The sequence below is a fragment of the Lonchura striata genome, chromosome 1, assembly GCF_050655825.1.
Source record: "Lonchura striata isolate lonStrDom1 chromosome 1, ASM5065582v1, whole genome shotgun sequence".
In the NCBI taxonomy this organism is placed as follows: Eukaryota; Metazoa; Chordata; class Aves; order Passeriformes; family Estrildidae; genus Lonchura; species Lonchura striata.
The window spans coordinates 71,221,855-71,246,333 of record NC_140703.1 but is presented as its reverse complement, the minus strand read 5'-3'; the positions used below and the strand labels follow the sequence as shown (position 1 = coordinate 71,246,333).

General features: G+C 38.5%; 1 protein-coding gene across 8 annotated transcripts in view; it reads left to right on the top strand.

The window, feature by feature from the left end:
* WASF3 (WASP family member 3) overlaps positions 1-24,479 on the top strand; it is a 65,500-nt gene that overhangs the window by 10,827 nt on the left and 30,194 nt on the right. For 5 of the 8 annotated variants that reach the window (XM_085580301.1, XM_031504457.3, XM_021542013.4 and 2 more), the window contains exon 2: positions 7,897-7,987. The gene's annotated coding sequence lies outside the window, so the exon portion shown is untranslated. Of the gene's footprint in view, positions 1-7,896; positions 7,988-8,712; positions 8,805-15,948; positions 16,047-24,479 lie in introns of all 8 variants that reach the window. The other 3 variants (XM_085580293.1, XM_021542011.4, XM_085580287.1) reach the window with 2 other exon arrangements.

Genomic DNA, 24,479 nt, shown 5'->3' with positions numbered 1-24,479 from the left:
TGTGTGCATATGAGAGAGCTGTTTATGAGAACAGTATTTCAATTGGAAGGCACCTACAGCCATTGTCCAGTCCAACTGCCTGACTGCTTCAGGGCTGACCAAAAGTTAAAGCGTGTCATTAGGGACATTGTTCAAATGCCTCTTAAATGCTGTCAGGGTTTGAGGCATCAACCAGCTCTCTAGAAAGCCTGTTTGAGTGTGTGACCCCTCCCTTGGTGATGAAACACTTCCTACTGTCCAGCCTGAACCTGCCCTGCTGCAGCTTTGAGCCATTCCCATGTATCCTATCACTGGGTCCCAAGGAGTAGAGCTCAGTACTTCTCTTTTTCACATCCCTTCCTTGGGAAGCTGTGGAGAGCAATAAGGTCACACTCAGCCTCTCTTTTCTCCAAACTAGAGAAACCCCAAGTCCTCAGCCACTCATTACAGGGCTTTTCTTCACAGGCCCCTCTCCAGCTTTGTTGAGCCTCTCTGGATACATTCAAGCACTTTCACAACCTTCATAAATTGTGCAGCTGAGAATAGTAGACAGTCCTTGAGGTGTGGCCACTGCAACACTGAATGCAGCAGGAAAATCTCCTCTTTTGCCTGGCTGGTGATGCTAGTTGATGCATATTGGGATGGGGTTTGACCTCTTGTGTGCCTGGGCTCACTGCTGACTCAGTCTGAGCTTCTACCGTGTAATCCAGATCCCTCTCTCTCCCAGTTTATACTTGTGTCTGGCATTACTTTGTCCCAGGTGCACAATGTGACATTTGGACTTGTCAAATTTCATGGTATAAATCATAGCCCAGTGTTCCAATCTATGCAGAGCACCCTGTTCCTCACGAAAGCCAGAAGCACCTCCCAGTTTGGTATCACTGGAAAACTCAGTAATGGTGCACTGCATTCCTGCATCCAGATTGTTGGGAAGGGCAGGAACAGGACTGGCCCTGGAGTTGACAAGCACTGCTGGGGAGCAGTCACCAGCTGGATGTGGCCCCCTTCACTTTACAGCCTTTTGAGCTCTGCCCTTCAGCCAGTCTTTTACCCAGCAAACCATGAACCCACTTGTCCTGCAGCTGGATATCTTGTCCAGAAGGATGCTGTGAGAGTAGGAAAAGCTTTCCTAAAAATCCAGAAAAAGGCATCTGCTGCCTTCCCTTCATCTACTACATGTGTGACCTTATTGGAAAAGGTTACCAAATAAGTGTATTAGTTATGGCTTTCCTTTTGTGAAACCATATTGACTGTGCCTGATAATTGCATTATTCTTTAAATGCCTTTCAGTATTACCCAGTATAATCTTCCATAATTTTTTCAAGAGCTGAGGCTACATTAATAGGTGTGTAGTTTCTTGGCTCTTCCTTCATATCCTTCTTGTAAATTGGAGTAAAACTAGATCTGGATCCACAGAGACCTCTCTCAACTCTGAAGACTTTTGGTAGATGATGGACAGGGGTGCTGCTGAAGCATCCACTGGCTCCTTCAGAACTCTGGGATGAATCCCATAATTCCCCACGGAACTGGAAATATTCAGCTGATACAGCTGGTCCCTTAGAATTTCAGTGTCAACAAGTGGAAGCTCACTCTTCCCACACTCATGGTCTTCCAACTTGGGACTGGGCAGCCCCAGGTCCATCAGTATTGTGACTGACGCAACCTGACCAGCAGGTTGAGGGAGGTGATTTTCGACTTTTGCTTTGCTCTTGTGAGATCCCACCTGTAGTGCTGCATCCAGTTCTGAGGCCCCCAGCCTAAGAAGGATGTGGACATGTTGGAGCAAATCCCAAGGAAGACCATGAAAATAATCAGAGGGCTGTACCACATCTCTGTTGAACACAGGCTTAGAGAGCTGGGGCTGTTCAGCCTGGGAAAGAGAAGGCTTTTTGTGACAGGACAAGAGGTAATGGCTTTATGATGACAGTAGATAGGAAGATGTTCTTTACTCAGAGGATGATGAAGCACTGGAACAAGTTGCCCAGAGGTGTTGTGGATTCCGCATCCCTGGAAGTATTCAAGGCCAGATGGCTCTGAGGAACCTGGGATAGTGGAAGGTGTCTCCGCCCATGGCAGGAGGTTTGGAACAAGATGATCATTGAAGTCACTTCCAACCTAAGCCATTCTGTAATTCTCTAATGGAAAAAAAAAAACCAAACCACTGAATGCCATTCTTTTTAATTTATCCCTAGCAGTCACTTAATTATCTCCCACAAGCCACTGGTTTGCTTTAGACCTCTTGCTATTTATGTACTTTAAAAAGCCATTTTAAGGGATCATAAAGCAGTTTCCAATAGAAACAAGCTTCATATCTCAGTTGTGGTTTTTTAACAAAGGATGTGGCCTCTTAGGAGGACATAATAACAGGGAAGGTGAAATTTTTCCATGTATCTACCCAGCTCTAGTTCCCAAAGCATTATTCTGTCTGCTAGGGTGAAGGATTCTCTGAACATTAAACCTGAGTGCTCTTATGTTTTTTTCATTTCTCTTTCACCACCAAGATGTGGGGGAATTAGCCATGGAGTGATGTGAGTTGTTGCTTTCAGCTAGATCCAGATGTAAAATTATATCTTGGCCGTGAATGGGTTGTGCTAGAGAGGGCAGCTGCTTGCTTGATCCAGGCTGTGACCATCTGCATAATTTTGATTCCATGGCATTGAAGTTAGCTGTCAGTTCCAGCAGTGCTGAGTCGTTTTAGTAGGACCTTGATGCTGCCTCCTTCCCTGTTGCACTTCCTTACTGGTGTGGTGTTTTTTCCCCTTTTTAAAAACCACATCAGTTCAGTTTAATTTCTTTTTTTCCTGGACATTCTGAAACCTACTAGATTTCATTTCTCAATCTTGAGGTGTCTCATTTGTGGTTTGTGTGTGTATATAAGGTATTTTTGGCTAATGCTTTTCAGCAGGGTTCTGTGGCCTGTGCTGATTCATGCTTCCCTTACTCTGCCACTTCTCTCTAACATTATGAAACTGTAGAGTACAACCTGCATTACCCTTTATTACTTCTGGAGACATATGAGTAAAGGAAATATTAAGTTTTGTTCAGCACAAGATGAAATCTGATACTTGATTTGAATGTTGTCTGTTAATGACCTGACAATATTTCTTGGATTGATTTTGTCACCAAATTCAGGTACTTTAATGGAGCATTTAACTTGAAAATCACGTTACCTAGCCTTGAACTAATCCCCTTAATAACCCCACAGGTTTTCTGTCTGGAGTACTTATACAAAGCATCTGTCTAGATGCTCATGCTTTTTAGCAGTGCCTGCTAGCAACAAGAAGTGAGGTTGATTGCTCCAGAAAGTACAATTTAAGGGACATTTCTATTTCAAGAAAAATATTCTTAAATATTACTAATTAAAAGCTGTGCTGTGTAATGCTGGGTAGGTAACAACTGAAATTAGAGATGCTGTCTGCAGAGGATGACCCATTTTTAGTGTTATATGAGAGTGGGGATCCACTTGAGTAAAGTCATCAGCATTCCTTTTGTGAAGCGCTAGGGAGATGTCTCTAGAGGCTAGGAGTGGAGCTAGAAGGGAGCTCTTTGCTGTTCTGCAAAGATGTGTACTCTGACCTTCTGGAGAAGAGTGCAGGGCTGTGTTGGGAGAAGGAGCAGGCTGATAGTACAGAAGACTTGTACTGTGATATTAGGTTGTTATCTGTGAAGAATTTAAGGATGGTGAATGCTGCCAGCAAAACTTTTCAAGTGTTTGAAAACATTTTGATATTGATATCCCATCTGAAATCTGTTCCTTTTCAGAGATATTGGCCTTTTGTCTTTCCTGGTGGTGGAAGAACCCTCTCTTTTTTGATCAAAGACAAGAGAGCTACTTCCTGTCTCTTGTGGTTGGTACTAGTAATTTTTGGTATAATCTTTGTTTGACTTCATTTGCAGTAAAGAGTCAGTGCTGACCATAAGAAGAGAGCGTAGTGCTGGGCAAGCCTCTTGTGGAGACACCAAAGAGGTGATAGATGTAGGGCTCGTCATGCTTCTTACCAGAAAAAACTCCTGTTACTGGCTGGCTTTAGGCTTTTTGGGCTTGCAAAATCTATGAAGATCAAATGTTTAACCTCAGATAAATTCCACAGGATGTTCAGGATTTTGCAAACCTGCTGTTTAGGTCGGTTTCCTCTGTCCAGTACTGAAGGACTGCTATACTCAAGCAGTGAGTATTTGTAACATAATCCAGCAAGTGAAATGGAATAAAAGAGACACCAGGTACTCCACACAGGTTGGATTTTTTTTTTTTTTTTACTTTATCTGCCTGTGTACTGAAGAAAAATTTCAAGAACTTGAACTTGTTTGTTCCTTGGAAGGAATTGGTGGCAAAGGACACACTGGGTATGGTGACTTAAGTCTGACTGTCAGAGTGGTTCTCAAGAAGATGCAGAGTAGGAAATTATCCCTTGAGGGCTTGTCAAAGGGCAGATTGCTCTCTGCACTCCAAGGACAGTATTTATCCCAAGTAATTTTCTGGATGCTGCAGTGGCTCATGGATTGGACAAAAAGTGAATCTTTAATTAAAGACCACCTGGAAAACATGAGTTGCCATGTCTTTATGCTGCTCCTGTTCTGTACTCAAATTTAAGACTGGCATATGGAACAATCTAGTTTAGAGATTTAAAGATAGTCTAGTTTAAAGATAAGAAACTTTTGAGTTGTCTTGATCAATCTTATGAAAGTTGCTACTTAGAGGCCCCTCAGTTTAGAGTAGTTGATTGTATGGCTCTTTTACAGAAAAAGCTTCTGTCCTGCTGTGGAAGTACTTAAGATCAGGGGGGACCTAACCACGAATTGATGTATGGTTCTACTCTTTGAAGATTTCAGAACCTGTCTGGATTTTCCAAATGTGTGTTGCAGAGTTACAGTAGCTTCCAAGATTGAATTTCATGCTTTTAAGATAGAATACATACACAAATTTAACAAGGCAAACCAGTACTGAAGTTTTAAACCACTTCCTTTTTTGTGTATATGCACTTGAATTGAAACTATAGTGGTAAGCTTTGGGTCTCCATATATGAAAACGTGTATTAAAAACCTTCTCCCTGACCCCAGAAAGCAGACTTCAAAATAAAATCCTTTTTTCACCATTTTCATGATGACCTGCCATTTGGGTACTTTTAATCCTCAATCTATGTAAAAGTTATGTCTTGCATTAAATCCTTTGTTTTTTTTCTGTGGATTTCTGAGGTAATCCTCTGTGTGCCATATAGCTTGTTCTTCAAATTGCTTGTCTATAATATCCTCATTTCTAGGAGTTTTGTTTAAAGAGCTTTAAACCATTGATTTTAAACAAAATTCAGCTGGATATAAATTTCTTATACATTGTGTTACACATTCTGGTTGTCTAAATTCTTATCCTGTTGAAACTGTTTAGTACTTCCTGTAATTTAGTCCGTGAATGCGTCAAATGAGGCACTTGGCAGAGGAGTCAGCGTTGTTCTTGATAATGAGTAAGAATCCTTTTATAATGGCTTTTGTTGTTTTTGTTTTGTTTGTTTTTTTTTTTTCCCTCTTAGAGATTTCATGGGAAAGAAAGAATCCATTCAAAACGGACTGTGTGTGTTTTCACAGTTGGGTAGTAGATAGGTATTGCTGGACTGTTAGTGATGTACCAAAACATATTTTCCTTCCTGTATCTGATGTTTTTATCATAGCTACGTGTCTTAAATGTGGAACACATAGAGAATCCAACATTTTGTCTCTGGCTTATCCCGGGCCTTTTTCAATGTTCTACTTAAAAAAAAAAAAAATCAAAAAACTGATTGCAAAACAAACAAACAAAAAAAAGATAAAACTTCTTGACATTGACCACATCTTGATGTTTTTATTTAGCCAGATAAGGATTTAGACTGAAATACATGTCCAGATAGTCGATTTGATTTTCACTGTGAAAACTGAGTTTTATTTTCAGAGGTGGAAGTTCTCAGCTTTCTTTCCATCCCTGTATAGGTTCTGTATTGATCTGAGTGAGGAGTTCATCAGAAAATGGATTCAGGGATCCTATTTATGTAGTGCAACACTGCAGACAACCTGTAAATGTAAATGATGGAAACAAACTGCAGCATGTGGACAAAAGCTTGTCACTCCTGTGGGGAACTGAGAACTTCCTAAAGTGCCTTTGCTGCTGAGGATAGCATAATGTGTAAATATATTCTCAGACACCGTGATAGTATTAGAGGGTTTAAAATCTATAAGAAGTTCAAGTTGCCTTGTACTAGAAGTGCTCTACGATGTCTGTTCTGTAGTGTTTTTAATGTAGTGCTGTTTGCTGCAAAGTAGATTTATTGTTTCTTGAGCCACAGGCATACTTAAATGACTGCTGGTTGAAGTCACAGAATCACAGAAAGACCTGGGTTGGAAAGAATCGTAAAGAGCATCTAGTTCCAATGCCATTGCCATGGGCAGAGCACTTCCCCCTAAGCCAGGTTGCTCAAAGCCCCATCCAAGCTGGCCTTGAGCACTTCCAAAACTTCTCTGGGCAGCACATTCTAGTGTCTTGCCACTCTCACAGTGAAGAATTTCTTTCCACTATATAACCTAAATATACCCTCTTTCAGTTTAAAGCCATTCCCTCTTGTCTTTTCATTACATGTCCTTGTGAAAAGTCCATCTCTAGTGCTCTTGTTGGTCTCCTCTTGGTACTGGAAGTTGCTGTAAGATCTTCCTGGAGCCTTCTCTTGTCCAGGATTTTGTCTTCATAGGACATGGTGGTCTAGCCCCTCTAATAGTCATTGTGGCCTTCCTGGAATCCCTTCAGCAGGTCCATGTCCATCTTATGTTGCCTTAGGCAAATAGCTTTCCCCATATAGTACATCTGTCCTGGTAATGGGAACATGAATGAGTTGTATGTATGTGAGCCTTTATAAGGTGTCTTTTTAATTTTTCTCTAAGCACATAAACACTTAAGCGAGGACCAAGACCTTGGCAAACTGGTAGATTGCTGAGCAGGTTAACTAGAGGACAATATTTTATTTGGAATAGGTGGTTACTGCACCAGTGCTTAGTGGAATCAAGATCTAGGCACCTCAAAGCTCTGGTATTCTGAGGGAGGATGAAGCAATGTGAGTAAGGCAGGTGGTGACAGAGAGCAAGCAGGACACTGCTGTCTTGCCTTTGAGACATCTGTGTGGTGACTTCAAGTGTCTTGCTCTTCTAGATGCTTTGTCTTTCTTATACATCATGGTTTATAATTGCCTTCTTGAGATAGAGAAGTTTTTTCCTCTTGTAAACTTTAATTGTGTGAAATATTAGGCAAAAAAAATGCATAGTAGCACCTCTTTAAAATTCTGGTAATAGTATCAGCCTCCTCTAAGCAAGTGATCTGTGTTAGAGAATTTTTATATATTTATTGCAGAAAGGACATTAATATCTTAACTACAAAAAACCTTAATTTATAAAAAGTCAGTATATGACTAAATGCTGATCTATAAGTCACAATGTTCTCTTGATGCTAGGAACTGTAATATTTTCATGGAAACATCTCACTACATAATTTTTGCAAAAGATTCCCATAGCTTTTTTTTTAGTCTGTTTTAATGGGTTACTGTTCAGTAATATTTTATTTGCTGTGAAGAATCTCAGAGGGATTTAAGACTGCTGCTTTATTGTGCATTACTGTAGGTTGTTATGTCACTTTTCCATCCCCACAGTCTTCAAGTGGGTAAATGTTATTTTCTCTGCTATTTCTGTTTAAAAATTGATTATAAAATAATACAAGCTATTTTGTTACATTGAAAAAAAATTAAGCTGTATCATGAAATATTTAGTACAAAATGGTTAAAACTGTCTGGAATCTACTCATGCATATTTTACTAAGTTTTTTTTTAGCTGATCACTGAACTGAACCCCACTTTTAATGCATATTTTTAATTACTCTGATACTGAAAGACTAAGATTTGTCTTTGTTTGCAGAAGAAGCCACCTGAGTATGCCAGGAAGTTAGAGAACAGCTGTCTTCTCAAACAAGTAAATAGTATTGATATTCCACGCTCCTTTTTAAATGGTAAGTTGTTCAAGAGAGCTCTTGCTGAATGTTCCTTGTCAACTTTGCATTTGTGTGAATGTATTACAAATAGCTTTGACTGTGATAAGTCCCTCAACTGAAGACCAGTGATGAGTTTTAGAAACTTGTCCAGGAGGTTTTGAGTTAGCCTTTGGAAGGAAGTTTATATCTCTGATACGTAGGTGGTTTATATTTTGTAATGTTGACTAGGCCCTGAAACAAACGTCAAAAGTGTTGCTCACCCAGGAGGCTGGTAGCATTTGAATACTAATCTTATTGTGTAGAAACTAGAATAAATTTACTTTATTCATAGTTGTTCATGAGATACTAGATTTATAAATTTGCATCTGTTAATTACTTTTACCCTGTATAATCTGTACTTTGTTGGTGTATTGTCTAAGAGATTTAATCTAAATCTGCTGAAGTTGAATGTTTGTTGGCATCAAAGTGCATTGGATAATAAAAGATTTGTACTTATTGTTATTAAACTAGCTGTGTGGGGAAGTATTTCCCTACCCCCAATCTGTCTCAGCTGCCCCCACTGAACACCAGGGACTTTTAGATAAGGATTATCTGTTGCTCTGCTGGAAGAGTAGCACTTTCCTCACCTTGTGACATAAGAGGTGGGACACACCTGGGGTGCTAATGAAGGACTGCTGGCAAAGTGCAGACAATTTTGTTACAGTAAGTAAAGCTGCTAAGTGTGTGCATGTGTGTATTTGCAGGGAACTGCAGCTTGTTGGTGTCTGGGAGAGCGAAAGCTTTTGAGCCTGGGAAGAAGCTGAAGAGCAGATTTGTTGCTCTTCCTTCAGAGAGGGTGAGGTTAAAAGTAGTATTAGCTACCTGTAGAAGATACTGTTTTCTTCCTGCATTGCACACCACAGTGCTGCCTTTGCCAGAAACCGTGGCCAGCCTTGCTTCAAGGTCTCTGAGCCAACAGTAAAGTATGCAGCAGTGCTTTAGGAGATTGTTGTTTAGGATACTGTTCTCTTGTGTTCTGGAGCTGACTGTCTATAACCCTGGCTGTGATCCTTTGGCACACTTTTCCTCTCAGCTGAAATTCACTTATGCTTATTTCAGTTTTAAGTTTTGAGGAGATTCTTGATGATACTCAAGATGCTTTTCAGCATATATGTTCTGAAAGAGATTGCATTTTAAGTTAAGAAAAGGAAGAATTCTGGAAAATGTATGCATTCACAATTTCAAGTAGGAAACTGTTTAAAGGAATGAAGGAATAAGGAAGCAATATGGTGCACACAGGAGTGGGAGGGTTATGGTAGCAACTTTTGAAGGAGAAGGGTGAAAGAAAACCCACTCTTTCCCCCTTTACCTCTCTTGCATTACCCATTCAGTGGAAAGGTAAATCAATGGTTATGTACTGAAATAATTTGGAAAAAAGATCTCTTGCCGTAAATGTCAAAAGTGGAGGAAATGTGTCAGGAAAAGTAGTCTGCAAAGAAAAAAAAGGTAAACCAAGTGGACATATCCAGGATTGAAAATATGCTTCACTAGATTAGCAGATCAGCGTATTGCTTATTAATTAACAAACTAGTGAATGTTACAGCACTATTACAGTTCAGTTGCCTTTCTTGCTGCATGGGAACATCATTGCTTTTATTCACAGGGAGCTAGAGAAATTAATTACTACAGGAATAAGAACCTTGGTTTTGGAATATTTTACCTAGGCTATATTTATTGATAAAACTTCAAAAATTATTTTGAGACATTTGCTGTTCATTCTCAGTGTAGTTTTATCAAGTTTTTTCTGTTTCTTTGTGCAGTTAAAGTCCAAATTTCATGTAGAGTTTAATTGAAGTGCCAAGTGTTTAACTAGTCTGGAGTTTAATGTAACTGATGGTGTATAAAGACAATGCTGAACATACTTAAAAATATCAACCTTTAAATTAAAAAAAAAAAAAATTAAAATCTAACTCTAGTAAACAGATTCTAATTTTTTGTTTGAGCATTGATCATTCATGTATCACAAACATTCAGACTGGACATAAAATTTGGAAACTACCTGATCAATAAAATGAGAAACTTGTACTTGAAATAATGGTCGATTTTTACAGAAATTATTAAATTTCTATTCAAAGAATTTCACTTTCAAGTCATAATAAAAATTTAAACAGCTTAATTTACCTGTTCTGCATGCAGGGTAAGGTATTTGAATTTGGAATTAAGTCACTCATTTTGTCATTTGGTTTATCATTGTGCCTTATCTCGCTTCTCTCTGGATTTCCTACTGTATTTTGCTAGTATAAATGCCCCCAAAAGTTGTCAGGTTGATAAAAACTATATATTAAATGTTTATAAATTTGCTGATTGCTTAAAATGCCATACTGTGTGAGTAGTGTACACTGGCTTTTCTAAATGTCTGTTATAAACGTACAACGCAGTGGTACAAAAGTGTCTTCCACAAAGAAAGTTAGAGAGCGCGGAGCAAGGAATAAAATACCACATGCAGGGCTTGAAAGCAGCCTCTGGTGCTTACTATCTCCAATTGTCAATTTAGTAGACTACCAGAAGAATTCTTTTGCATCACATTCAAACAATTCTAAGAAATGCACCTTTACACTTAGCTTGGCAGAAAAAAATACTGTGTATTCACTTACACGTTTTGAAAAAAGATGTTAAAATTATGTTTGTGATTGCTGTGTGGATAATACTTCAGTCTTCAAAAATACTTTTATTGAGAAAGCAACTTAGATATTTTCAGTCAGGGTTAAACCAAATTTATGTGCCAAGACTTTTGCCTGTACTATCTGACTCTTCACTCATCCTTTAACCTTAATGGCTGCTAAATTATAGAATTACTTAGTAAATTAAGTGTTTGATTTAAAACAAACCATTAAGAATAGTCCCCTGAAAGAAATAAGCTTGTCAGAATGGGGCAGACTGAGTGTGGAAAGTAGTTTGGGCAGGAGAGAAATAGTCTCTGGAGAATGGTGGAAGGTTTTTGGAATACTTGACCAGTGAAAAGCTGCAGATCACTAATTGCATAGCAGTGGATGGGGGGAGTAACAGGACAGTGTTTCTCCAATGGTCTCCCAGGGGTGGAAAAAGACCTATAAGAAAGGCAGAAGTATTGCAGAATTCTTATATTACAAATGGTAATGCCAAAAGGAGGTGGAACTGGTTTTGGGAGAGACTAACTTAAAACAGGATAGAGACATCACAGATTTCAATCTTCAGCTACATGCATTTTTGATGAGCTTTTTCTTGTTTTCTGTCCAATTTTGGTGTTAGGAGAGGCTGCATATTTGGGTTTAGCTGTTGCCTGTCTGGGGTTAAACTCTTTTCAGTATGCACTTATTTACATTTTGGACTTGACTGCATGGAGTTGGATTACATTGCAGCCTGGCAAAATGGGTTTGTTAGCAAATTTCTTCTCTTTCTGTATTAAAACTGGTATCTGCACTGTGAGTCTTAGCATGCTCATCACATATAGAAATAGTCTTTGTTATCACAGTCTGAGACTGGGAAATTTTCACTTCTGCAAATAAATGAAATCATTGGCCTCTTCTCTGAACTTTTCTGTGATTGGCATCATAATAACTTCCCTCTGAATTATGCAGCTTGTGCACAGGGGTCTGCTTGAAGATGAGGTTTAAATCTTGGTTGCCTGTGCAATGATTAAATAAATCAGCTTCTAAATTTAACTGATGTAGTTAAATTACATCTTGAACTGTGCATAGATTAGTCTCTAATGGGTTGATTTTTTTCCATATGTGCTTGGAGGCTGTGTAGATTACATTGATTATTTTAAAGTGTAGTTAAGAGCAATCTAAGTATTGATAGGTTTGTTACATAATTTGGTGGGGTGTATGGAAGATCCATGTAATCACAGATAACTTTAAATTACAGTCTTTGAGACTTTGAGTCAATGTGTTTATGCCTACAGTCACCCTGTCAGTCCATAAAAACAAACTGGTCTCCAGTCACAATGGGTTTGGTTTGGTTTGATGTGATTTTGAACCTCAGGAAGGGTGCCAACAACCGCAGCATTGCCCCTGGAGCCTCATCACAGAGATGGCAATAGCAACCCTTTTTCTGTTCAGCAGCCAGCTGGTCACAGCTGTAGTTAAGAAATCTATTCCTCTTGGATTGGGGGATCTCATTCGCTCAATGGGTTTTAAACTAATAATTGCATTTCACAGGAGAAGATTTTATCACCAGTGTAACAGCAACAGCTCTGCTGTGAGGGAGGCAAGTTTAGAGTAGGTTCAGTTCAGAATTCAGCATCTTTCTTTGTTTCTGTTCTATATTTAAAGAAAAACAAAGGCATCCTGAATATTAACATGCCAGGATTTAATTCCCCCTCCCCCCATTGTTTTCACTTAAACATGTTTAGGTTCAAAGTCTACTTCCTAATGTTAAGAATGAACATCTAGGAAATCTTTTTGTTCAAAGCAATTTAATGATAGGAAATATTGAAAGTGTTTTGATCCAGTATGCAAAATATTTTGAGGCAAACTTATGGCAAAGTTCACTGCTAACCATTGTGGAACTGGAGGGGTGAAAAACATCAGCTGGGTCTTTCTTTCTTTGGAAACAGGTGTCCTAATTGATTTCCAACTGCTCTCTTTAGGTTTACAAGAGACTACTGTGACCATCAGTATCTAGATGGCTGCCCTTTCTTTTTTAAATTCAGGAATAAAATTAAAGCGTACTTCATTAATACTCGTTGCAGTGTTATACTTTTACTTGTAAATAAATCATTAATGTGTAAAGCTTCCTCATTTATTGTTTGCTTTGTGTATTTCAGAGAATGGGTCAGGTTGGATGAGACCACAGTGGGGCATCTGGTCCAACCTCCCAGCTCAAGTAGGGCCATCCCAGAGCATGTGGCACAGGATTGTGTCCAGATGGTTCCTGAATATCTCTAGCGAGGGAGACTCCTCACCCTCTCTGGGCAGTCTGTTCTGGTGTGCAGTCACAGCACACTAAAGAAGTTCTTCCTCATGTTCAGGTGAAACTTCCTGTGCATCTATTTCTGCCCATTGCCTCTTGTCTTGTTGTTTGGCACCACTGAGAAGAGCCTTCAAGATAAAACAGACTGCCCTGAAATTATCTGGTTGCAACTACAAGGTAGCCTCAGCTATGCATTAAAACAGCTTAAAATGAGGCATTAATGTCTCCTTATACTAAAAAAATAGTCTTTGCAGGTGGCTGCCTGGTCTAAAATCTCTCAGCATTTAGTAAGCTAGGGGCATTTTCCTTATTACTTGGGGAGAAGCAGCATTTACTTCTGAGGGATTGTGGAAAGAGTTGACATACTATGGAGTGTGTTGGAAGAGTTTTCATATTCAAAGAAGAACACAGACTTTGAATAGGATGTTTTACGCTGACAGTGGGAGGGGAGTTTGGAATGGCTCGGGAGTGGATAGGAAAGGGGGAAGAGCAGTTACACTCTTCCATTCTTTTAGTTAGTGGACTCTTCTAAAAGTAAGAGTCTTTTAAATCTGTTTCTGAATAGTAAACAGTTTAAATGATTTAAAAAAAATAAAAATCAATGTTTTGTACCAAATAGGGCTTGTTGGCAAACACTGGATTGTAAAACTGCGGGGGTGAAAGGGTAGTTGAAAGGATTAGTTTAGCTCTCTTCTCTTAGCTACCAATGCCTCCAACTCTTGTTAGACCAGCTGTCAGCTTCCAAAGAAATAGTGAGACATGGCATTGCAGAAGTGAAGTGTGGAGAACAGAGTCCAGGTTAGTAGAGGAAAGTGGCTGTAGGGCACATGATGGACATGAATCTTGGTTGCTGTGTTGGCAGCTGGGATGGCAAATACGCACAAAGCAGTGGTGCTGGATGTGAAGGAGGAGATAAAGCACTAGCAGCAGGACTCCTATAAAGGAGAAGGTTGAACTGTGGCTCTAAAAGATGGGCAGGGCATCTTATCAATATAAAACTGAGTGGCTTCAGGTGTTTGGCTGTGGAATGCTGATAGATACATCAATTGGGAAATACGAATGCGATCAGTTCAACATGCAATCTAACTGTTTGTATTTTATGACTAATGATTAATGGTAAACAGGTAAAGAAATATTCTGTTCTCTATGATTTAAAAGATCAATTTGGATTGTAGACTGAAAACATAGAGAGAATGGTTCCTTAATTTTTTCAATAGTTTGTCCTTGATTCTATCTTGTAGTCTCTTGGAAAAGAAAAAAGGGACCTTCACAATTTACCAGGAGCTAAGGGCAACTACTTTTCTTGAGATGTGACAGTATCTTTCATCAGATAAGTGACTTTTTGTTCCTGAGAAGAGGACACTAATTTTTGTCTTGAGCTGCTATCCATGCTGCTGTTTCAGTGTATTGTGTATTTATTAAAAAAGTACATACTTAATATTTCATTCCTTAGAAATAAATTGGTCTTAAATATTTATGAGTATATGCTGCTTGTTTCTTTTTATAAATAAACCAGAGAAATCAATGTATACTAGGTTAGTATTCACTAAAAGCATGTTTTTCAGAAAGAGATGGAAAGGATACAGCCATAAATTACTTATGTGGCTAACATGATAAGCAGAATTTGTAATGCACACAGGGGGATATCTGTTTTCTTCTGTTCAGTAAATTTTTTGTTGACCTACTCAGAGTTTGTTGGGATGCCTACGTGATTTTGGGAAATGTCATCAGAAAGTTCCTGAAAATTGCAAGAGTTGTGAGGTCTTTAGTGTCATTGGTTTGTGTTGCTACTAATAAGATGGACTAGGACTAGAGAGAATGACTTCTGAGCAGCAGCTGAAGGTACTATGTGTAATCTTCAGGAAGAGGGTACCTTATTCTTTCTACAACTTCCTTGTGAGGGAGTGGAAAGGGAGGTGCTGATCCAGGCTGTGTCAGATGTCCAGTGACAAGATGCAAGGGAATGACAAAGCTGCATTAGGGAAGATTAGATTGGATGTTAGGGAAAAGTTGCTCACTGAGAGTTGTGGTCAAGCACTGGAACCAGCTCTGCAGCAATGTGCTCATCACCCCAAACCTGTCAGAGTTCAAGAAGCATTTGGGCAACACTGTTAAGTACCTCGATTAACTCTGGGCTTTCCATGTGTGGTCAGGAGATGAACTGGACTGTCGTCATGGGTCCTTTCCAACTCGGCATATTCTACGACTCAAGTAAAATTCTTTTAATGTGACAATATTGGTGCCATTTCTTGTAGGAAACAGTTGCTAGTCTTTCAGCCTTGTTATCTAGTCACTTGTGCTTAGCTTGCTGTTCACCTACACAACCAATCACTCTTAACTGGCTATGAAATGGGAGTTCATCTTGAATTGCTTTGTTTTTTTGGGTTTTTTTTTGTTTTGTTTTTTTTTTTTTCTTTTGTCCTGAAGCAGATTTAGTGCTTTCACTATCACTTCCATGCTCTCAGATATAAGGATAGTAATTCCGTAAACTGCTTTGACTTCTTTCCCCTGGATTAGATTTTTGCTGACTTCCAATCTGATTCCAGCATGAGAAGCAGCTCAGCCAGGAGCAGCAGCTATAATAGCACAAATGTTGAAACAGGAATGGGAAAAGGAATCCATTTAATTAAATCAAGGAGCGGTTGGCTTGCAGCTGTCTTAAAAAGCACAACTTTAAGTGGAGCAGATTTTAAGGCAGTGACTGGATTTTGCTTCTGAGAAGGAAGCATAACTCATCTTGTGGTTGAAACATTTGTTGCAAAGTATTGATGTGATCTATGTCCAATTTCTGATCCTTCTACAGGCCTTGATGATGCTGAGCAGCACACAAGTGGCTCTTGTGCTGCTCATCAGTATGAGATGCTGCTTCTTGCCTTTCTTATGCTTGGAGAGTAAATTTAATGTCAGAGTGTACAGATACTGTAGGAGTGAAGGTATTGGGTAACCTTACTGTAATAGGCTTGGTGATCCTCTTTGGCAGTTGCAGCCTTGCTAGATTTAGGCAGTCTGTTCCTCTTTCAATGGGTTTTATTTGGCTCTATTGCCAGGATTTTGCTGTGTGTTTGACTGACAGTTAGTAAAGAAGATGAGATCCTTCCCAAAGCATTGGAAGGCTGAGTGCATTATAGGGAGTGAGAGGATCAAGGTAAGTGACTCCTGTAACCTTCATTTGTAAGTATTGGAGGGAAGCAAAACTAAAAAATACTGTGACATATTTTCAACCCTAAGATGATTCTTCTTCTTTCTAACCTGTATTTGCCTCTCTTCTTACATTGTGTCCTGACAAAATTAAAACAAAAGAAAACTTTTTTTCAGCCTTTATATAGCAAATTAAAGCATGCTGAAGCAACATTGTAGGATGTATTATGCTGTAGGTTTGGTTTGGATCCAGGATTATATTTATGATGCAAATTTCCCAGATGTGAAGTGTATGAACACTTTCATGTGAGTGCAAAACCAAAATGTTGTCTGTAGGGGCATATGTGACAGTATCAGGATCTGATGGTCCAAGGACTGGGAGAGCACTAGGTTGGAACAAATATTCCTGTTTCCCTACAAAAAAGAGTGTATACGAGATGGACTCAGGTTCATCACCAGCAGCTATTCTGCTCTGAAGGTGCTTGTTGTGGTGCATTTGGGGGACCCCCTAAGCTGTAAATTTGCTGGTAGCAACAGGCAAGGAGACTCGACACGGCTTCAGAGGGTGCTCATTAGATGAGGGTTTATTGGGGGTCCTACCCCCAGGAAGCATCAGGGTTTCTGAGGGAGGGAAGGGGGAGAGAGGAGCCGAGAGAGCACTGGCCACAAGAGCTGGCTCAGAGAGAGAGCCTGGTCCCACTGGCACACTTTACTGGGAGATTCAAAGTGGGCGCGGGGTGAAATTTGGGCCAATGGGATTACAGAGACAGGATACCTCAGGGGAGGAGTACAGGCTTGGAATAAACCATACAGTTTCGAGGGGTGAGACAGAGCATACCGTTTAACTAAAACGTAACACCACGGGTGCTTATGCTCCTGTTGTACCACACAACTTGCTAATGCAGTCGCTAAAGTCTTTGAATATCCCCAGAGGCTCACAGGTGGAAAACTTGATGGCTCATGCTGTTCTTTGTTAGGGACTCCATGTATTTTGATGGTTTGTGCTTTTATTATTCTATGTAAGAGTGTTTTCCTCCAAGCTCACACTTATCATTCACCCACTCTTGGCATTGACTAAAAGAAGAGAATTACAGACATAGCTATAAATCAGTGTGATGCTTTCAAGTACGCAGTGTTAGGTTCTGAAATTTCATAGTTCTTTATGAAGCTAAGTTTACATTTTCAAGTCATATTTAAATATATGTGTCTTGAAGAAAGACAAAATTTTCCACAAGGGATATTTTAATGCACTGATTTGAAATATATGAATAAAGCAGATTTAAAGAATTTCATGTTATCATTGATAACCTCTGCATCCTCAGTAATCTTAGCTGTGATTTGATGATTTTTAGCTAGGAGAAAAAGTTGCTTAAGCCTCTTCTTAGTGATTATTTGTACATGGTAGGAATGTACAAACTTTTTTTCATTGAAGCTGGTTTCTGGAGCACTTCTATCCTGCCAGCTCCATGGAGATTTGTTGATACAATGCCAAATTTCATGGAACACAACTTTCTTTCCAGCCTTCAGTGTTGAAAGGGGATTTTTACAGAAGACTAACTGCTGAATTCTGTCTGAAACTCACTATGGTTTTACAGTAGCTTATTTGTCTCACAATGGGAGTTGCTGTATGTGTAACGAGGAGATCTCTTTAATGCTGAAAATGAGGTTTTGTATGCCAGTGTTACTGTATCAAAGCATGTTACTTGTAGTACTGCCTGACACTGATTTTAGCTTTAACACCCCTCTTAAGAAAACTCCAACAAACATACCCAGAAAACAAACAAAAGCCCCAAAAAACACCAAAGACCCTACAGAACTCCAACACAAAATGCTACTAAAACCTCAGAACAGCAGAAAAAGAAAAATCTGAGGCCAGCATTATATGTCAAATTATTAAGAAGGTAATGCTGGGCAGAACCTTAACATCTGAGTTTGTGATCCTAGCAAGAGAGAGGATCTGTCACAAAAGAACCCGAAACACCAAGAGCGGATGTGATGTTTTGTATCTGCTTACAGTCTTAGTGTGCCTTACATATCAATAACAAATATATCAAGTGTGTTTAGATTTAAGTTTTTTACTGCAGCTTAATTTTTCTTAGTATTCTGTTTATGGTGAAAGGTACTCTGCCTATGTAAATTAGTTTTGAAGAAATGTCTTTGGTATTGATAAGGGAAGAAAAAATGAGTACAATCTGTCTTGATTTCTGCCAGACCCATGTTACTCACTTGTGATTCAGTTGTTAGGGTTCAGGGAGCTCCTGTACTTCTGATAACTGAATATTCTGCTGTCATCTGTAACTGTTACTATTTCATTTTATGAACTGAGAAATTACATATTATTTCTCATGGGTCAAGTAGGAGTAGTTTCTGTGATTAACTTGAAGATGTTAACTGTGTGGAAGAGAGTGAGGAAGATTAGCTGGAAGAGGGGAGTAGCATCCTTAGTGTTTGGTTACTGTGCACAGGCAGATAATGTGCAAGAAAAACATAAAATGTGTCCCCAGTGTAGGAAGGTCTCTTACCAGAGCTCTGCCTTCCTTAGGCAACAGAGCGAAATAACCACAACATAAAAAGCTGTATTAACAGGGGATCTCGATAAGGCTGCTTGAGCTTTGTGGTGATTTTTTGGGGGATGATGGTTTGGTGGTTTTGTGTTATTTTTCTTTGGTTTTTTTTTTTTTTTTTAATTTTTATGTTTACAAATGTCTTGAGTGTTGCTTTCTGTCACTTAGTATCTTTCTTGATTTGAATTCCAGTCCTCAATCACATGGCACTTTGTGATAATGCTGCAGTATAGTAGTTAACCAGAACATGGACTTCATGGGAACAGATGGCACACTTGGCTCAGGATAAAAATAGTTGGGAATTTTCAATTCATTTAGACTCAGCTGTTGAATCCAGACACAAAATATTTAGTTCAGTTTTTCCATGAAAGCACCCAAAATAAATCTGGTTTTCCTCTACACAGACTAGTTGCCATTTCCAGGTTTCTGGTATATAGGTAAAGTCAAGTGTTGGTAGGAGTGTCAAAATCAGGAAAATATGTAGTGTGGGTGTAAAGCTTCACCTTGAGGAACTCCAGGGATCTTGCTTTATTTTGTAATAATTATAATCTTCATGGGCTGTCCATGTGTTTCCTGACACATACCAAGAAAGTTCTGCTGCTGTTGTGTGGCTGTTCAGATGGATAATAAAGTTGCTTTGACTGCAAAGTATTTTCAGGATTGTGATACATAGTGTAGTCGCCTGAAAAAGCATAATTGCACGTGTTTCCCGGTGGTAAAGTCTTTCCTGACTTGTGAGAAATGGGAGTGGAGGAGGTTTGTTGGGAATAGAGGTGGGGAAGGTGTCATGGCAATTCAGCATTAATCTTAAGTGCAAATTTTTTCTTTTGCTGTTTGACCTACATTATTACTGTCTTCCATCATCTCTGTGTGTCATATGTATAATAAATGTGTATAAATTGCTTGTGTGTATATATAGAACATAAACATACATGGAGTGTACTTGTCTGCATATGCATATTTGACATACAGAGGCTTTCCTGTGCAGAAGAGAGCCATTAAAAAATTTGACACTTTGCTGTGACATTTTAAATTTTGGATTAATTGAATTATCTGAAAATGTAACACTTCCATGTGACATTTTAGATAACTGCTGGGAGTAAAAGAGTTTAAGAACAGATTTTTTTTTTCCCAGAAAAATCCTGTTTTAAAAGGTTTTTTATTGTGAATATTAGATATGGGAAATGAGGAACATTGTATATAGCCATAAAATGGATATTATTTGACAAAACATGGAATCCTTTATCCCCTTTTTACTTTCCCTTCCAATTTAAGGTTAATTGGAGTTCTGAGAAACAAATTACTGAATTTGCTTCTGGCTTAGCTTGAGGTCATTGGAGGATCTGAATGGCATGTTGTCCCTGCAGGAGGTCTCCTGGGGCCTCACCAGGTGGCCTTTATTGCATGGACTGTGACCCAGACAGTTATTTCGAGCACTTTAAATCCAGTAAGGCTCTGTTAAATGGGATCAATGCGAGTCAGCAAGCCTAGCTGCATCTTAGGTTTTCTTTATATAATCAAGGCATTTGCTTCTGATAACCCTTACTGTTTGTGAAGGAGGACAGCTAGGACAAATGTACTTTAAATGGTCTGCAGGAGTTATTTGTACACTAAGAAAAGGCTTGTTTGCAGTTGCAGACTTTCAATATTCTATTACGAGTTCTTCTAGTGTCAAATTGTCTGAAGCAGTGTCAAGAAATTATAGGATAATGGTTCTTGTCACAGAATTTTTCCACTTCTGTAGTGCAGATAGAATGTGACTGTATATAACTCTAAACTCTTAAAAGAATGTGCATCAGATAATCAAAACAGGTTTAAAGTAAGCACTGCAAGGTGTTTAATGCTGTCATTCAAGAGACTGTTGAGTGAGTCATACTTAAGAGTAGTTTCTCAGTGGTGTATCCTAAATTGGGACATGAAAAGCTGTGCTTTGTCTTATTATTTTAATTGTCAGCTGAAGGAGTTTGTTTGTAATTACACTTTTTGGACTGCAGTAGGTGGGTAGGGAACAAAGAAATTTCCTTCAGGTGGTGGTATGGTTAATTGTTAATTAAGTACCAATGTTTATTCAATAGCAATTCTCTTGGTTATGTCATGTTTTTAAAACTTTTTTTATTATTGTTTGTTGCTTTGTGATATTACTATGCTAGAAAAATGAACAGGTACTAAACAGGTGGGAATGACTAGTGTTGCAGTACACAGCAAGTTACTTGAACCATTTACTTTTAAGGCTTAATTTATCTTAGCCAGTTTATGGGAATACTTCTGGGTTTTGAGATGCCTGTAGACATTTTCTCAGCTGTCTGGGCTGCTGAGTTTTGCTTTAGAAAGTGAGAACTGTGTGGCTCTGTCTGCATAACAAACTCTGCTCACATCTGATTAAGATCTGATTAAGATCCAGATGACATCTGGAAACATTTCGACCTGCTAGTGGAGGGCTGTTCCTGACCTAATTAGCTTGGTGTTATAACTAACTCTCTGCTGCTTTGTGATTTTGTTCCTTTTGACTTCATCTCGTTTATACTTCTCACTGAATGTTACCATGTAGGGTACTAAAGGCCAAAACAAAATTAGATTTTACAATCTGCTCCTCTTCCAGTCAGTGTTTCAGTACTTCTAAATTTTCATGTAATCATTAGGTATTCCAAGTACAAAGAGCTGAATAATTCAGCAGCCGTATGGCTTGCACATGTCAAGATGATACAAAAGGGAGGGGATGATCAATCTAAATCTTCTTTCCCGTGCTGTAGGACAAAGCACTGCTTCTTCCTTTCTGTTCTGAGTTTCTCCTAACTCTGGCTGGGTGCTTCTTTTCAAGAAAGAGGTGGTATTTTTAAAGGGTAAATGTCACTTGAGAGGTAGGCAGTATAGTGTAGTAATATATTTATATTTTCATTTATTTCAACCCTGCTTAAAAAACAAAAGGCTACCACTATTTCTTTATAGGCACAAGCAAATTATTTTTTAGCTGCTGTACCGAACTGCCCAAATAAAATTTAAACAAGCTCCAACAAATGTGTAGTGTGCATCTTTGCAGTAAAGGCAAATAACCAAAAAAAAAAAGACAAAAAACCAAAGGGAAACAAATGGTGACTCAGTTCAATTCTGTTTGCTTGAATAGGAGAAGGGATGATAATAAATGCTTGGGGTATAATACAGAAAGGTCATATGAAAGAAAACTGTGTTTTCAGTGCAGCATAAGTACTTAGTGATTCAAACAAGTTTGTTCTTAAGATAGCAGAAATGAAACCCATGCTCTTACATGATTTGAAAGGAGATTTTTTTCCTTTCTCAAGTGCATGCATAACATTTACACTGTATTTGGTGTTAGTCTAGTAGTGTTAGGTTGAAATGTAAAATTGATGGTGGTGGTAAGGTATTTATTGTTTTTTTTAATGTATGAATGCAGTGGAACAGATGTTCAGAACAGCATGGAATATTCCTTGTTCCCCATCCCACCATCTCTTTCACACTGAGCCATCTGGAAGGGACTAGGAGCAGGATGAGCAGCCATCACGCTAAGAACAAGATTAACGTGTCGGCATCTTTTGTTGATACTTTAAACTGGTCACTGTTTGTTCAGCAGAAAGAAACAATGGGGCGTCTCATGACTCCCTGTGTGCTAAGATCATTCACGTGGCTATGGAAAGAAGGCAGAAGGGAAAATTTGATTTATATAGAACAATTAATAAATTTAATGGTAGTCAGGCTGGACTTAGACACATGCAAACCAACTTTTTCCCCATTCAGCTGTATTGATGTGACTGTGCACCTCTTACCATTAAGCACACTCTAAGGTAATAGCATTCTGTTAAAACAGATTTAAATTTACTTATTTGGGAAGAAAGTTCTGTACATGTTTTTCAGTTCATGCTCTTAATGAACTTTTTTACCTTGAATTTTTCTTTTTTACAGAAACAAGTATACCATGTGTGGATGTCTTTTAGTTTACTGAGTTGGATTCTTTAGTACCCTTTAGTCTTACATCTTTTGAGATAAAGTGTAAGTGTTCTGGCTTAATGAACAAAATTTTGGTTGCAGAAAGGACAGCTTGTGGTTTAGAAACGAGGGACTTCAGTCATGTGTGAAGGTGCCCTGGATCATCTCTATTCTGAAACAGAATGAGAATAAAAGGGTGGGTGGATCTGATGCTGGCAGATTGATTGGATTCAGTACAGCAAGCTATTGTGTTGTGCACTCTGAACTTCTGTTAGATTTCAGGTAAGAAATTTGTTTCTGAATAGATACCTGAGTAACACTGGGTGTCAAGGAAGACTAAAATGTGTTAGTGAAGGAGAAATTGCTTTTCAAAGCTTAACACACAGGTTCAGTGGTACCACAGTGTATTTCTTGCATTGTTTTGTGTTTCTTTCAAGTAAGAGAATTTTAAATAATGGAATTCTGAAATTAGATTCAGGAGGGTTATTTGAAATTGAGATGCTTACAGTCTGAAACTACTTACTACTGTAGTGCTGTAAGTTGTTCTAAGGAGGAAGATAATCAGAAGAAAGTGACACAATCCAAGATATCAGCTTTCAGATCACTATTTTCAGAGTAAACGTAAGCATGAGAAAAATCAGAGAGGGTAAAACTAGTTAAGGGATATGCATAGATGTTCTGGGGAAAACTTATGTGAAGAAATAGGATGATGGAATTAAGTAAATATTCATGTTTAAGTAAATATTCATATTCAGGATGACAAATATACTGTGTATATGCTTTTCCTGTATTTTTATGAAGATGATAAGTATATAATGATCAATGATAATTATATAATTTAAATAATAAATTATTTAAAAAGTATAAAGATTTAGGTGAAAGGAGTTTAAAAATTCAGTGCAGTTTACTGGCAAAGATATTTGCATATTGGGCAGTGTTAAAAATGCTGCGAGTGGCAGCAAAGTCAAATGGCAAAGTCCATTAATTTGAACAGTGAGAACTTAATACAGGAAATACATTCTGTATTCCATAAGTATGTTGCAGTTGGCCCTGAAAAGTTGCCTACTTGGAAATTGAGATATACCAGTGTTAATCTTTAGTTAAGTGGCTTCATTAGCAGTGAGTGAGAAATACCTTTATTTCTTCCTTGATCAATGATGAAGCCATTTAATTGGGTGAGATGTATGTGATCCCTTATTTTGTAGCAGGAGATGAAACTTCATCATAATCTGTCTGTACTTCCTGATGATAAGCTTTTTATTTTCTTAGAAGCTGTGAAAAGTATTGTGAATTATTCTTAGGATTGTGGCTTTGAAATGTTACAGTTCTATTGAAAGGGAAGAGTTAATGCAATAACTTTGAAGTGGTCCCTCAGTTGTCTTTTCGTCACTGGGAGACTTACCTGGCAGTAAACTGTAGACACAAGTATTTAAGCAGAAGTTGAGGAGACGTTTGACTCTATCAAAGAATGGCAGGTGCCCAAAGAGCATCTTGAGCTACAGTGGACAGATAATGCAAACTCAGGGTTGTAGAACAAAGGGGAAAAGACCACAAAATACTCATCCTGGAAGCTGTAGAGAAAATAAGTCAATTTCTGGCATCATAGTTGTTGTTTTCAAAGCCTTTTATATTACAGTCTGTAGTGTCAAGGAAAGAATAGCTACTTTATTTTAGGTTGAATCATCCTCAGGATGACATTGTGAATGTTATCTTTCCTATGCAGGTTTATAGTTAATCTGAAATATTGAGAACTAAATTTAAAGTACCTGTAAATGTTCACTACTGTGAAGATCTGTTCACTTTTTTCTCTCCCAGCTTTTTAATTAGTGGAAATTCCTGAATTAATGCATTCACCTTTTAATGGTTCTGCAAGCCTTTGTATTGCAGGCCCACTCTATTAATAGAGGTAGCTATTGTTCTGCTTCTTACATGTTTTT